Genomic DNA, 16,984 nt, shown 5'->3' with positions numbered 1-16,984 from the left:
ACTCAACACTGCCTCTTGGAATCTCCTGTGCTGCCCTCTTCCACCTCTGACCCCAGGGCTGAGAACTGTCCTCTCAGCTCCCACACACTCTGCATTCCCCCATCCTGCAACTGTGTGGAAAGCATTCGCTCCCTTCCTCCAGCGTGAGCTCTGTAAGGGGGTGGGGGGTGCCGCATGTCTGCATCCCCAGCCCCTTAGCCCAGTGACTGGCATAGAGTCGCTGTCTGTTGGAAGAATGAAAAACATGCTCTGCTCTGGAGGTTCTCGTGGAGGGGATATGGGGGTGGGAAGGGCAGCTTCCTTTTATTAAATTCATTTCTAAAACATTGCTGTGAAATATACATAATATAAAATTTATCATTTTAACCATTTTTAAGTGGACAGTTCTTCAGCATTAAATACATTCACATTGTTGTGCAAACATCACCACCATCCACCTCCAGAACTTCTTTCACCTTGCAAAACTGAAACCCATTAAACAACCTGCCTTCCTCCCTCCTCTCAGCCCCTGTTACCCACCATTTGACTTTCTGTCTCTATGAGGTTGACTATTCTAAATGCCTTATTTAAGCAGAATCATGTAGTATTTGTTCTTCTGTTACTGGCTTATCTCACTCAGCATAATGTCTTCAAGGTCCACACATGTTGTAACATGCCGAAAATTTCTTCCTGCTTCAGGCTGAATAATAGTCCACTGTGTGTGTGTACCATATTTTATTTATCTGTTCATTTATCGATGGATACTTGGGTTATTTCCACCTTTTGACTACTGGGAATAATGCTGCTATGAAGGTGGATATATATATATATCTTAAAGACCCCTTTTAAAATTATTTTGGGCATACCATGCTTTTTCTAAGTCACTTCAGGTGATTTGAAGTATAGCTGGGGTTGAAAAACTTTAATGCAAACAAGAAAATAAAGGGGCTGATGAGAAATGTAGGAGTTTAGGGCAAGGAGGGACATTGCAAGAGTCAGGCGGACCCTGGGTGCAGTGGAGGAGTTCACTGTGATCAGGAACCAAGGAAAGAGAAGGGGGAAAGTCACAGGGCTCTGACAAGGAGAGGAGATCAGCTGACCTAATTCCTTACGTAGAGGTGATGTCATCTGTTTCCCAGAGCAGGGGCAGGTGAGAGCAAGTTTGGAGACTGAGGAAAAGTAAGACTCAAAGCAATTGTTGAGAGGAATGCAACTGGAGATAATGGGAGGACAGATGATCAAAGGACAGAGATAAGGAAAGGGCCCAGGGGCTTGGGGGTGTTGGAGGAGAGAGGGTGGACATAAAGGGAACTCCTTTTTCTGAAAATCAAGCTCATCTGAGGGCAGGGAGTGAAGAAGTTTGTGGCAAGTATGCTCAGAACTGGACAAGAAATCACTAGAAGGCTGGTAGGATGTCTGAAAGCACCCGGGAAGGTGGGTACGAGCCCAGGTCAGGTCACGTGATGGGCTCAGGGACTCTGAGGCAAGGTGGAGAAAATGGATCATGGAAACCATCCAGGATTGGAAATGGGCCAGAGGATGTGGCAGAAGGTCAGGGGAGGGGACAGAGGCTAAATGCCAAAGAAGTGCTAGCATTGCATACCTAAACAAACCCATGGCCTCACGGAGGTTTCATGGTACAAATAAGGAGAATCAAATTGCTGTCACACACACAGACACAATGAACTTATTCCATCAAAACAATCACAGTGCCCCCTGTGAGCCTGCCCTCCCGGATGGCCCTCTCTAAACCTAGATTGGCTGTCTCCCTAGGCAGTGAAAACTTGTCTTCTAGATCAAGGTCTTGCTGGCTGTGTTCAGGATCCAGAATTTTCCCTGTGTGCCTGCCTCATTTTGCTCATCACTGCAGCCGGCAGCCCAGTCAATGCAGGGCCACAGAAACAGACATCTAAGACCTCAGGGAGTTCCCTCAATGACTCAAGGCAGTGACTTTGCACTCCTAAAGTCCTTGCCCTTTGTCCTTTACTATGGCAGCTGTGGGCTGCAGTGACAATGTCCCCAGTGATCTCATTTTGATCTCATCTTTGTAAAAAAGGAAAAATTAGAAGTTTTCTGGACAATTGTACTGAAAAATCCATTCCCATCCTCCTCCTTTTCTCCTAGATGATCCAATCTATCCTTTTGATCTGGAACGTTCTTTATCTGGTATCTTATGGCAAATATGAAGCTTTGCTTGTATTTCCCTAGATGGCCCCATTTGCCCCTAAGTCTTTGTCGGCATTGTTGCTTCTCTTTCCACTGCTCTGTGGGCTTCAGCTTCAGCCCTGTGTAATTTCTCAGACTGCCTCCTGCCTGCTTTGAGAAATCTGTCAGTTGCCGCCTGCTGCTAGCTGTCTGTTATCTTTTACTTGCTCCACTGGGCTTTTGGCTGCCCTCCGGACATTGCTGCTGTTCTCGGACAAGATATAGATCTGTTTGTTTTTCTTAGTAGCCTCTTACACTAGCATTTTGCTGTCTACTTTTTATTGCCTTTCTCTCTCTCTTTTTTTTTCCCTTCTTGCCTACTTCCTACTGAGGGCAGGCATATTAGAGGCTCTCCAGAAGGCAGGCAGCCTAGGGAAACCACCATCCTACTGGCGTCCTTGGAAGTGTCCAAAGTGACAGTGTCCTTCAATCACAAATGTGCAGGCAGCCTCAAGTGGCCAGCTGACTCTAGGACAGCCAATCATCAGAGGTTATGGAAGGAATTAACTTTGTTTAATAAATAGAAGAGCCAGACAAAGTTAACTATAAAAGATGTGGGGCTAGAGAAAGAAAAAGAAATAAAAGGAAGTGTCCTCTCATTCTTTGTTTTGTGTATGCTGGAGCAACACTCATGTGGCTTCTGAGTGATAATAGAAAGTGAGCCCACTCTTGGTTCTTCTTGGAAATGCCCAGGACCCTCCTTGCTCCATTTCTAGCCTGCTTCCACTCACTTCAGTTCCTATAGAGCTGCTGACCTTTGACTTTCTGTTTGCCTCTAGAAACTGGTGCTGGCCCTTGGCTTCCTGTGTTTGTACTGTCAGCCCTCCCTGGGGATTTAGGCTGTTTCAATTCTTGGCTGCCTCAGGCAGAACACCCCACACTGGTTTGGGTCGTGTTTTGAACTAATTCTGGGCACTATAGTCAGGCTCTCCCTCTCTGTCCATACCTTCAGAGGCTGTCCAGTGTGGGAGGCGGAGGAGCTGGTAAACATATTCACAAGGAGTATTTGAAGGACGATTGTTGCTTGGTGGCAGAAATTTGAGAAGAGAGAATCTTCAAGAAAGGAACGGAAAAAGGTTTAGTATAAGTTCTTTGCAATATGAGTAAATGAAGTATAGAGGGAAAAATTAGAGTGTCAGTCAAGTCATTAAGAATATCAAATCCAAAATTGATAAAGGTCTTAAGAAACAGGGAAAAATACTGAGTCAAATATCAGAATGGAACATAAGATTCTGTGTTACAAATCAGATCTATGTAGAATGTAATAATAATACTCTAGACCATCAAGTCAAACTGGCCTAAACTCACTAAAGTAAATACTACTCCACCATCAAAAGAGTGAGGATTTCTAGCATTACTCTTTCCTTCTTGCATTGGCCTGTACCTTCCAGATATTTTTGAACAGCAGTCCAGTGCTAGACTCCATGGGAGACACAAAGAAGTAAAACATACATGCCCTCAGGCTGACTAGACACACAAAAAGCTAGATTAGGATAAAGACACAAAAGGTGCTGCAAAAGAATATGACCGGACATTGATTAAATCAGCACTATGAGTCCTCTTGAGGACGTATCCCTGGGAGGTTAGGGGGAGTCATGGAAGGAGAGGGAATCATGGAGAAGGTTAGCCTCAAGGGACCTTGATGAACAGGTGCAACTGTAAAGAAAAGAGAATTCCTCATGCTTAGTGATGATGTACTGAGTTTTCATTATTTATGACAAACTGCAGAAGAGCTATCTCAAGTTAAAATCCACAAAGGATGCTGAGGCCATCTTCCAAAACTTAAAATCTCCCAAAGGATGCTGGAGAGAGAAATCTAAGAAGACTCAATGACAAACATCTGGTTTCTGCTTGTTGGGGTGATGGGTCAGGCATTGTGTTTCTGATGCTGTGCAGTATCTTTATCCAGGTACCTATCTGGAAGGCATGTGCTGTGACCTGGAGAACAAAGGCATAGGTTTAGGACGCATTCAGTTTCCAATAATAGGATGCTTGGTGAACACAGCGCCTTCATCAGCAAAGATGTTTAATCATCTCAGAACAGGAAGTCCAAACTATTCCTTTCACTCTGCCATTGTCAGTGGACTTTTTCATGTCTTCTGGTTAAATTGCCTATGGTCAGTAGGTGGTGGCTACAACTCCCTCAAAACTGTATTCCAAGTATGAAGAAAGGGCAAGGGCCAAGAACATTCTCCTCCTGAGGTTCTGTCTTTCCATCCAAGAAAAAAAAAGGCTTTGACAGAAGCTCTCCTGCAGACTTTCCCTGAAATCTCATTGGCAGAAACTGAATCTTATGCCTCCCAATTCCTGGGAAAGATTTACACCACTCATGATTCATCCCCTCAGACTGGGGTAGGTGCCCAGCTTCCAAGAGATCAAAGGATCTTTACTCACTTTTTGAATAAAATCAGTGTTTTCTCATAGGCAGAGTGAACAGTGTGTGCCACAGTGACCAGCGTTAAGAGTCCCTGCCACGTGGCTCCTCTGGTGACGGGAGCCAGCTTCTTTCTTCGCCATAGTCAGCCCCTGAGCTTGGCCTTCATTTACAACTCTGAATTCTTTCCTCCTTGAAAGTTATTGTTCCTGCATAATGGATCTAGCTTATGCAAGAGAAATAACTCAAAACTCCAGTAAACAAACCCTTATTCAGAGAATACCCCTTGGCCATACCCTGTAAAATTGGTGAATGAATATGCTTCTATGTTTTAAGCTTAAAAAATGTTAAAGTTAGGTACCATTTTTATGACTCCCCTTCTTAACTAAACTGGCTAGAAATGAACCAACCAATCTCTAGACCCAATTTAGTTAACAGGGCTTCTCATAGTATAATTGTTAGTCTTTTGCATGAATTCCCTTCCAGACTGAAATCTAGAAGACAGAGTTCAATGTCCTAAACATGCCTGCATCCTGAACTCTAGAACTGTGCAGCGTAGCACAGTAGCCACTAGCCACACACATGGTTACTGGGCATTTGAAATATAGCTAATGAGACTGAGGAATAATCATATTAAATTTTAACTAATTTAAACTTAAAATCAGATTCCATTATGTTATGTATGCTTAGAACAATTCAGGCATGTGAATCTACTTTTCCAAGTGTAAATTTTATGAAATCTAGATACAGATTGACTATTTATAATGAAAACAGGATCTGAATTGAAATGTGCTGTTTAGTGTAAAATGTATACTGGATTTTGAAGACTTAATTGGAAAAATTAAGAATGTAATATAAAATTTAAAAATGTAAAAATAATCTCAATTGTTTATATTGATTACATGGTACAAATTGTACTACTTTGGACATATTGAGTTAAACAAAATACATTAAAATTAATGTCACCTGTTTGGTTTTACTTTTTTAAAGTCACTGCTAGAAAATTATAAATTACCTGTGTGGCTTGCACTTTATTTCTCTTGGACAGTGCTGCTCTAGAACAAGCAAGCTTTCAAATGTTTGTTGAGTGAATGCATGAGTCCAGTGACTTGACCAAGGTCACTCAGAAAGACTCAACACTGAGTCAGGTTCCCTTAATCCCCACTGACTCTTTCCACCGTTTCTTGTCTCCTCTGTGCTTCCTGGTCACATCATCATTCCACTTATACGATAGAAACTTTCCTCCAGGAAGGCAGCTTTGCAAACTCTGTTATGAGGTTCTGTAAAGCAGAAGCTTATAGAAAATGGACACCACTTTGATAAAGAGAAGTAAATGACTTAGCATGCCAAATCTCAGAGGATTCTTGTTTCATACCTTGCTGCATCTAGGTATCTTTTCTGAGATCCCCAGGCATTTCATACATTGAGACATTGTTCTCATTCTGAAAGTTCTTTCAGTAAAAGTGTGGTTTTACACTTCTGGGCAGATTTCAGCCATCCCCAAAGCTTTGGTGACACAAAACAGATAGGAGTAACATATGCTGTGTACACACAGCAGGAAGAGGGCTGAGATGCTGGCCACCCATGCTGCTTGGCAGAGATGCCCAGTGCTCCCACTCCCGTGGCTCAGGGAGCAGTTGCTTTGTTGATCCCTGCCCCAGAAGACTGGCTGGCACGCCACTGAGACTTCTCCCCGGACTGCATTCATTATGAAGCAGCATTCTGCCATAGAACATGCACAGAACCATCCAGGCCTGTCAATCATACACTGAAGTGAAAGCACCGTAATTCCATATTTTCAGTCTTAGGTCCTCATGGTCACACTGAAAGTATCTTTATTTATGGAAGACTTAATTCAATAGACATTTATTCAACAAAATGTTTATTGAATATCTGCTATGTGCCAGGCAATGTGAAGTACTGAGATAAAATAATACTAATTTACTGGTTCAAACTCTACATAAATTACTTATTTAGCTGAACTATAAATAAATTATGCATAAATTTTTCTGAGCTATCAGAGGCAAAGAGAGGCACAGATAATTTTTAAAAGCATAATCCAAAAATGCATCTTTACATAAAATAGCATACTTGCCTCCCCGGTTCAAAACTAGGGACCAGTATTTTATCTTTGAACAGTGACATTAAAACATGTGATGTAATTTTAGGAATCTAGTCTAAGGAAACAATCAGAAATATGGTCAAAGATTTATATATATGGATGGTCATTGCAGTATTATTTAAAAGAGTAAAAAAGTGCAAACCCTCTAAATGTTGAATAAGACAGGTTTGATAAAGTTTGTGTCAGTTTTAATGATGGCAAATCACTACAAATCAAGTTTTAAAGAACATTCAGTGATGTGAGAAAATGTTTCCACTTATATATTAATTTTAAACCTCAGGTTATAAAAATACACATGGTATCTGTTTTTAATTTGGGGGAATATCTATATATGCAGAGAAAAAAGACTGAAAGTATATATTACTGAAATTAATAATATATCTCAGTGGGGAATTATGCTTGGTTTTTATTTTCTTCTTTACATTCTATAGTTCTTTAAATGTTCCACATAAATGTTTGCTATTTTTGTAATAACAAAAAGTAACAATAAACTTTTATGAGAAATTTGGTGCAGTGACATTTTCTTCTGTGGGATTCATTCTTAAATATGAAAAAAAACTAGTTTCCCCATAACATCTCTACATTTCCTTACATATTCATTCTGGATTGGTCACACTTAATTCTATTAAAACTTTTGAACCAATTTGTAACATTGAGACAAATTGTGTTTATGATACATTGTATGGACAATTAGTCCATAAACTTAATTCCTGATACGGCATGGTGTAATATTACTTATCTTCCTGGGAAGACTGGTAACACAAAGAATTCAAGGAGCCTAGTTCAATGCCTGGCCCATAATGAGCCCTCACTGGTTCCCTCCCCCTCTGACTGGATTTATTCCTCTCACCACTGTCTGCCTTGTATAGTGTTAATTTTTTATAGTGAATAATTCATTTCTTTTTTTCATTGTGGTAAAATATGTGTAACATAAAATTTACCATTTTAATCTTTTTAAAGTATACAATTATGCGGCATTAAGTACATTCACATTGTTTTGCAACAATCACCATTGTCTATCTCCAGAACTTTTTGCATCTTCCCAAACTGTAACTCTGTACCATTAAAAAATAACTCCCCATACCCTCCTCTCCACTGCCCTTAACAACCACCGTTCTATTTTCTGTCTCTATGAATTTGACTCCTCTAGGTGCGTAATATAAGCAGAATCATACAGCATTTCTCCTTTTATGATTGGCTTATTTGACATTTGCCATAATGTCCTCAAAGCCCATCCATGTTGTAGCATGGATCAGACATTCCTTCTTTTTTAAGCCTGGGTAATTCCATTGTATGTATATAGCACATTTTGGTTATTCTTTCATCCTTTGACAGATCCTTTGGTTGCCTCCACATTCTGGCTATTGTGAATAATGCTGTTATGAATATGACTGTACAAATTTCTGTCTGAGCAGTTCTTTTCCTTGAAGTAGCAATTGCTGGATCACATGGTAATTCTATTTTTAATGTTTCAAGGAACCACAAAAATGTTTTTATTAATGTTTCTGTACCATTTTACATTTTATTGTTATTTTTATTCACTTTTATTTCCCCTTGTTAAGTTGATATCTTCTTGACATCAAGTGTATTCACTTCTGAATCCTTCTGAGCAACTAGAAAATCACCTCAAGCATTGTAGATGCTCAATTAATACTTGATGAATAAAAGAGATTTTTCTAACTTCTAGATGATCATTTTCACTCTTAGTGCATTCCTTCTTCTCCTTCATTACTCCTTCAGCTCTCATATACTGTGATTTAGGTAGACCTCTGCTAAGAATTTCCATACCTTTAAGGGTTTGTAACTTTTGGTCATGTAGCTTCCTTTTAGTATCATTCAGCTTTTAAGACCTTGAGCAATGGAGTCAGAAAGACCTGGCCTCAAGTCCTGGTTCTGCCACTTACAAGCAATATGACCTTGGGCAAGATTCTAACCTCTTGCTTCAGATATTTATTGGTGCATAAGAAACCACTCCACAGCCTAGTGGTCTGAAACAAAAACATTTTATTATCCATTACAATTCTGTGGGTCTCCTGGGTCAATTCCTTTACTTCACATGGTGTCTGCTAGGGTCACTCACATGTCTGCATTCATCAGCAAGCTTGGCTAGGGTTCAAATGGCCAAGAAGGCCTCATTCACATGATTGGTACCTCAATTGCAGTGGCTAGAATCACTGCAAGTGGACTGGGCTTTTTCCCTCTTTCTGCTTAATCTCTCATAAGTGTTGGGCACCTTTTTCTGTGAGACTTCTCTCTCTCTCAACAGGTGAGCCAGATTTTACATGCAACTGTCTCCCACGAGAACAAAAACGGAAATTGCCTGTCGACTTAGGACATAAGTCAGAATGGGCCAGCATCGCTTCCAATCTATTGTGTTGTTGAAAGCAGCCACAGGTCAGCTGACACTCAGCAGGAGAGGAATACTGTAGACAGTAACTCTGTGACAGAAGCAGGGCCATGGGCGTGTGGGATGGGAAGAACTGGTGGCCATATATGCAGACAGCCCATTTCTAAGTCTCTGTTTCCCCATCTATAAAATGGGAGATAATGATAACTATCCTTATAAGATTATAGTGAAGAAATAGTGTGATAATAACATAACATGTGCATGATCATGATTCCACCAAGCGTCCTGATTATTATTTTTGCTGTTTTATTCCAATCAAGATGGAAGGTGTTCAGGCTCCTTCTGAAATTTACTTCTCTTCACTTTCTTTATTCAATAGTATTAACTCTGAGCTAATCATCACCACAAAGAGTACTGGAGTCAACACAAAATCCCTTCTCTTCCCGACACAAGCCAGAGCTGGCCTCCCTGGGAATCCTCAGGGCCTTTCAGTCTTGACACCTGCTCCCTCCTTCCCTCCTGAGGTGTGGCTTTTGGAGTGAAATGTCACCACCACCCTCGGAGTCCACTTTCACAACACAAGAGCTTTCTGCAATTTGTTATTCTGAAATCAGCATTTTACTTCTTGGAAAATCTTAATGCCTTCTCTCGTTGAACTTGGAAATTTCATTATGTACTTTCACGACAGAAAAATAAAAAGCAGAGAGTAGTACAAAATGCACTCACTTCATGATCAGATCCTTAAAGAAAAATGCCACCTTCATGCTGCTCTTGTCTTTCTTACAAAATCATAACCATTGTTGAGTGAGAGGAAAAATTTGCTCTAGTCCATCTGATTTAAAGCATAGTCTAATCTTATCATTTAAAGAGTTCTCTTTAGATGGTGTACCATGTCTCAGATAAAACACACTCTCTCTCATAGACAGTCTTTCCCTCCTAGTTTTCCCCTTAAGATGGTCTCTGAATGGAAGAGGATGATTTTGGCTCTTGATGCTTCCTGGATAAATGTAAGCACCACAGTCCTTGGGAGCATGCTCTGCCCCTCCTCTGGTCTCCAGGGCAATGCCCTGTGTCCACCTGCTTGCTGCATGCCCCACAGGCATTCGCAACAAAGTCTGAGGCTGGTAACTAGTCATCTCATCTCTCTGGGTTTGGGTGGCTCTCCTAATGGTGCTGTCTGCCTGATTCAATTTCAGCTGAGCACCTGTGGGTACTGTGGCCACTCTGAGGCCTAGTCATGGCTCCTAGGCTGTCCTCACTCAGGTAGTTGGCTCTGCAGCTCTCTCTCTGAAACAGTCCCGTGCCAGGACAGCAACCCCTCTGGCATTCTCTATGGTCCAATTCTTAGCACCTTCTTGGGCCTGCCTCCCTTTGGTTGACCAGCTGCCTTTGCCATCACTTCATCCTTTAGAGATCTTTGCTCTCACAAATTATACCTTGGTGAACATATTGTGCATGTCTGGTATTTTCCAGAAACAGATACAGAGGAGTGGAATTGTTGGATTATAGGTTACATATGCTTTTATATTTTAGGATGGTCCCATATTTACTCCAAAGTCACTGTTTACAATTTTTATTTTATTTCCCTATACCCATGTTAATTCTAAAGATGATCACACTTTATAAGCTGACCAATCTGATGGTTGTTAAATAGAGATTTTAGTATGCTAATAATTTTTTATGCTTGTTGACCATACCTATTCTATGAATTTCCTTTATATCTTTGACTTCTTTTTTAGCAAGTTTTTGCCTTTTTTTTCTTATCGCTATATACAGCAAAGTATCTAAGTCAGATTGGACTGCCATAATAAAATACCATAGACTAGGTTGCTTAACCAACAGAAATTTATTTTCTCATAGTTCTGGAGGCTGAAAAGTCCAAGATCAAGGTGCCTGCCAGGTGAATGTCTGGTGAGAGCTTTCCCCTGAGGTTGCAGACAAAGTCTTCTTGCTGTTTCCTCACATGGCCTCTCCTTGGTGCATGCGTGTGTAGAGAGTGAAAGATCTCCTTCTTCTTAGAAGACCACCAATCCTATTGTATTACAATCATTTAATCGTAATTACCTCCTAAAACACCTTGGGAGTTAGCACTTTGACATATGAATTTGGGGGGAGACAAAATTCAGCCCATATTTACATAAATATATAGATATGTGTGTATATATGTGTTGTGTTTATGTGTGTGTACATGTATATATATATATATATATATTCCAATATTTTCTCTTAGAGCATAACTTTCTTTTTATTTTGTTTACATGTTTTTTGTCATAGAGGAGTTTTTAGTTTTGATGTGTCAAATTTGGTTCATCTTTTCCTTTTCGGCTCCTTATTTTTATGACTTGTATAAGAAGGCCTTCTATGTTCCAAAGGTGATAAACATTATTTGTGTCTTCCATGTATTAGAAGAACTTGCCCATAAGGTTTTTGAGCCTGATGTCCTTTGCAGGGGCAGGAAGAAGGTACATTTTTAACAAATAGTTCAATTTCCTTAATGGTTATTAATTTGATGTTTTCTGCTTCTTCTTGGACAAATTTTGGTTATTTACATTTTCCTAGAAAATCATCCATTTTATCTGAGTCTCAATTTCATTGGTATAAAGTTGTTCATAATGTTATCCTTAAAATTATCCTTTATCTGAATATAGTCAAAATATTATAACAACTTGGTATGGTGATAGCTGGTACCTAGAATTATCATGTATATAAATGTTGAATCACTGTGTTGTACACCTGAAACTAATGTAATACTGTGTGTCAACTACCTTTCAATAAAAAATAATTATCTACAAAAAAAATAATAAATAAATAAACTGTATACACACACACAAAAAAAAAATTTCATATTTGATAGGTTTAAAAAAAATTATCCTTTATCTGTGTGTACATGTGTCCCTTTTTTAGCCAAATCATTTTTTATCTTTAAAGTAAACCTTTGGTTTTTATTGATCAATTTTGCTGAGTTCTTTTCTCTATTTAATTCATTTTTTAATATATTAATTAAATCATTTCTTACTACCTACTTTGGCTTCATTTCATTTTTCTTTCCAATCTTTTTTATGATCTAATAAATGTAAGGCTAGAGTTTTCTGAAAATCACTTTGGCCATATCCCACTGGTTTTGATGTGTGCTGTTTCATTGTGGTCCAGTTCCAAGTAGTTTATTTCCTCTTTAAACCAAGAGATCTTTAGAAGAGTGTTTTTATATTTCAGGAGTATAGAGTTATTTTGGCTCCCTGTTTGTTAATTTCTAAATTTATTGCATTCTGGTCAATGAATGTGGTCTGTATAATAACAGTTTTTAAAAATGTGTTGCCATTTCCTTTGGGCATAGAACAGAGCCAAATTTGGTAAGCTGTACCTATGAGCTTTTAATTAAAAAAAAACTTAATACTGCACTATATTTACCTTCTAGTGTTATCATAGCTTCTGAGATAGGTAATGATTTAGCTGCATTTGATAGCAAAACAGTCATTGATTCATTTATTCAACGTATTTATTGAGTGCCTGCATGTTCTAGGTACCACAGGCTTTGGGGGGAACACAAAAGTGAGCAAAAACAACATTATCTACCCTTACAAACTTATAGTCCAGTGGGAGAAGCAGACACAAATCATGTGGTCCTGTTAATGAAACAACAGGCCGAAGAAAAAACAATGATTCCATGTATGTATATCACAAAAGAGTCTGTCCTGGGGAAAGATTTCCTAATGTTTGAGCAGAGAGCTGAAAGGAGAGTGGAAATTATGGAGGGAAAGGGCTGGACAGGGAGAAGAGTGTTGTGGGCAGAACAGCATGTTGCAAGGCCTTTTGTGCAATGTGAACAAGGGGTCCTGGGGGCCTGGAAGCAGGCCAGAGTGTCTGCAGTGCCCAAAGCAGCCTGTTCACGGTGCCGGCCAGAGCAGGGAAGAGGACCTGTGTGTGAAGGGGGAGGAGGTGCAGGCCATAGAAAGCCTTCTAAAGAATTTTTGTTTTGATTCAAGAAAAATGGCTAGCCATTAAAAGAATTTAGATAGGCTAACAGGATCATATCTGTGGTTTTAAAAGACAACTTGAAAAGGAACTTGTAGTAGTTGCTCTAGGGCATTTTTTTATACCTTGGTGCTCTACAGATAGAAGGCCTGCTTCCCTTCTTGCTTCCTCCATTCAGTGCAGCTGAACTAAATATGCTGAAGAAAAAGAATCACCCAGTACATTTTCTATTAGAAGCCTAAAAATTACCCTGTACATTTGGAACCAAGCCTGTATTAGTGGGAGATTACAACAATGATAAAACAATAATCACATAATAAGAATGATAGCTAGGATTTTTTGAGCATTTACTGTGTCCTAGCTCTACGCTAGGCCCTCTACAAGTTTTATCTCATTTAATCTTCGCAGCACATGCACACACGTATACCTCTGATTGGATCAGGCATAGGACCTGGACCAGCTAATCTATTGGCCAGCCAGCAGTTTTTAGGCATCATAACAGAAAATTCCTTGTCCAAATAGATTCTTTCTTTTAGATTTCAAGTTGAGGTATATTAAGGAAAGCAGTTAATTGCAGAAACTGAAGTTGAAAGATGAGAGGCCAGAAAAGGCATGATGGGCCTAGGGGAGTTGAGGGAATGAGCAAGCCAGAGGTACAAGTAAGCAGAAACTGTGAAGTAGAGGAAAGACACCCAAGGGGGGTGGGGGGTGGATGAACTGGTTCACAGAGGGAAGGGAAGCAAACTCAAGAAGCAGCTCTTGGAGATGGTTGTCATGTGAATGATGGGCACTAGAGGGAAGATCCACACATTCATGCCCTGGAATCTGATTCCAATGTCTGAAAGCCCAGCTATGGAGTGGTTCTTACTCTCAACATTGCATGAAATGCCTGCCTCCCTCATCAGATTTTGCCAGAAGCTCATTAAAGAGTGCATCGGAAGGAATCTGTCCTTCATGCAACACAAGAGACTCAGCATCCCCATGTGAAGATGAATTAACAGAGGCTCAGAGAGGTTAAGTAACCTGCCCAAATTGCCACAGCAAATTGGCAGAGCAGAAGTTCAAACTCAAAATGGTGTGACCATAAAGGTCTGTAAGCATAATACTGTTAACATCACAGCAGCAGGAATTATCTGCTCAAAAATATTTGCTCAGATCTTTACCTTTTCTTCCCTTGAATACGAACACAAGGGACATGCAACCTTCAAATTAGTAAACCAAGTGACTTGGCATTATTGGCCTGTTAAGTATTATGGCTTAACAATGTTTAACATAAAGATCTTTGCTTTTGAGTGGACTGTACAGAAACAGTGTTTTGACCTAGTTAGCTATTTGGAGAGTTGGGGTTGGGGAGTGGGGGCAGGGGCATGTCCAGAGATAAGTATAATTTCTTTTCTAAGAACTAGATAGAAGCTTGCAGATCTAGGACCCAATTATCCATTTACCCAGGAAATGGCACTGGGTGAACTGGATCATGCAGGAGAAACTTCCAGCCATCAGTGAGAAGTAGATTGCTACTAATCTAGTTTTTGGTTGTGGAGGAACAGAGCTAGGAACCTGATCAGCCCTAATTGTGGTCCTTTATGTAGAATGTCTCATTCCTTATAAAAGGGTTACCAGGTGAAGTGGCAAGGGATGTGAATCCAGAACAAATTTAACGAGTGCCTAGTATGAGGCCTCGTGCCCAGGAACAGTGTTAAGGTCAGAGTTATCCGTCCACAAGGCTGGGTAGGTCACCTTCACTGTGACACAGAAGGAAACCTCTGAGGATGCAGCCTTCTGGTGAACAGCCCTTTCTCTCGCACACTCCCTTGGGTGATGTGTACACTGACTCAACAGGCTCTCTGGGTTGTGCCAGGTCCTAGCTGAGGACAGGCGTATCCTCCTCCTTGGAGTCCTTTCCCAGCAAGCCCTTTTATGTCCTGAGCCAATTATAGCTCAAGGGTTACCTTTTCTGACCTTTGACAAACCACCTTTTACCTAATACCTGGTGTTTACCTAGTCCACAAGGGGTGTCAATATGACCTGGAGACCAAACAGACTCACAAAGGCAGGACAAATTTGGCAAGTCCTGGGGGACTCAATGAGCCCCAGTTGCATGGCCCATGAGGGTCAACCAACTAACAGGGTCACAGAGTCCAATGGCAAAGATCAAAACCAGGTCTCAAGGGCAGTCCCAGATTGCCACAGAAGGTCACCTGTGTCCATCTTTTCTCTTTCCTTATCCATATGTACACTGCTCTACTACTTACTTAACATTTTTCTTTTAAAAATTCTAGCCTAATTAAATAAAAATTTATATCATACAATACATAGAAAAAGAGGGCCACTTGTTAAAACTAAATAAGGAGGCCTTAAAAACAGATTAAACTATTAAGGTGAAAATCATCTGTCCATGTTTCACTTAACATCATAGCTCACTGCCGCCAGGAGTGCCTGCCTCACCTTGGCCAGCACTGGGCTGTGGTGTCTGGGCCCAACCTACAGTCGGCCCTGCACGTGGATCCTGTGCCCACTCTCTGTGACTGAGACACCAGAGAGGTAACGTAAGCTAGCTGGGCCTATTTCCTTCCCTGTAACTGGGAACAATACCACCCACTTTGTAGGGGTGTTGCAAAGATCAGATGAAATACTGCAATGAAGGCACTTAGCGCAAGGCCTGGCAGATATTACACACTCCATAAATGCTGTCCTTTTTTCCAGAGTCCTCTCTATAAATGAACTTGTGATTTTCAGAACATCCATCACAATGTTTGTTTGGGAAATATGGTTTTTATCAGTCAGAGCAAAATTCAACTTGAAATAGAAGATAGTTAAAAACAGTGAGAAAAACAATGAGAAAGATAATGATAGGGCCATTCTTGCTAAGGACAAGAACAGTAAACTAGAACAATGGTTCGTGAGGATCGATTAGCCAAGAGTAAATTCATCTTTATGAAGCAGGTCCAGGGCTAGCTCAGAAGCTGGAGGTGTTGGCACAGCTCCCTCACCCAAACAACCCTTTAGAGGAAGCTAACTTAAGATTCTTGGCAGCACAGGCTGGAAGCAAAGCAGTCTGTTTGAGTCTAGAGTCCAGAACTCTCAACCCCAGTTGGCGCGGCTTCAACCATAGGTCTGGGCTTCGTAGTCATGCCCAGTTCAGGCCAGAGGTACCTCTGCAGTCAGGATGCCTCTCAGCCCAGGTCAGAGGGCCACATTTGTGGCTAGTCCCCAGCCTTCAGAAGAGCTCTTCCGGAAATTCTGCCCCAGAATCTTCCCAAATGAAATATCCCCCTTCCTGTACGGCTTAGCTCCAGCTGCCTGCCATGACCTCCTCTCACTTTCAACCACTTCCTTTCTTTCTCAACATCAGCTTCCCTCTACATGCCGGGAGTCTCTTCACAATGTCACTTCCCCCATCTTCCTGGATACTAATCTACCTTTCTCCTCCCCTCTCCTATCCCTCCCTTCTCTCCTCTCTCTCATTCTCTCTTGCTTTCTCTTCCTATTTCAACCCAACTTCTCCTTCTCTCCCCTATCCTCCTTCCCTCCCTCCCTCCCTCCCTCCCTCCTTCCTTCCCTGCCGTCTTTCACAAATATTTATGGAGCACTGGCTAGTGGGCTAGGGTATTGTGTCTGGGGTTATAAAGGTAGCAGGATCCTTGTCCTTATGGGATGTTTACTCTAGATAGAAAGACTAACACTAACAAATAATCCCTTGAATAATTATTTAATTATACCAGCAATAATGCTGTAAATAAGGGATCCAGGTGGGCGGGATTCTACAGAATTCACTTGACATTCTCCACATCCAACTGGCATATTTAATGCACTCGATTGTGACCACCCTATGGAATAAGGCTTATGTATGCTTTGCATTATATCTCCAGTATTTATCACAGAGCCTGACACATACACAGTTTACACTCAGTCATTACTTGTGGAGTAAATGAATAAAATCCATCTAAATATAACCTGTTAGTGTTCATTCATATATGGGAAGCAA

The sequence above is a fragment of the Manis pentadactyla genome, chromosome 4 (genome assembly GCF_030020395.1).
Source record: "Manis pentadactyla isolate mManPen7 chromosome 4, mManPen7.hap1, whole genome shotgun sequence".
NCBI lineage: Eukaryota > Metazoa > Chordata > Mammalia > Pholidota > Manidae > Manis > Manis pentadactyla.
The sequence above is the reverse complement of the archived record's forward strand: the minus strand, read 5'-3'. Positions refer to the sequence as shown.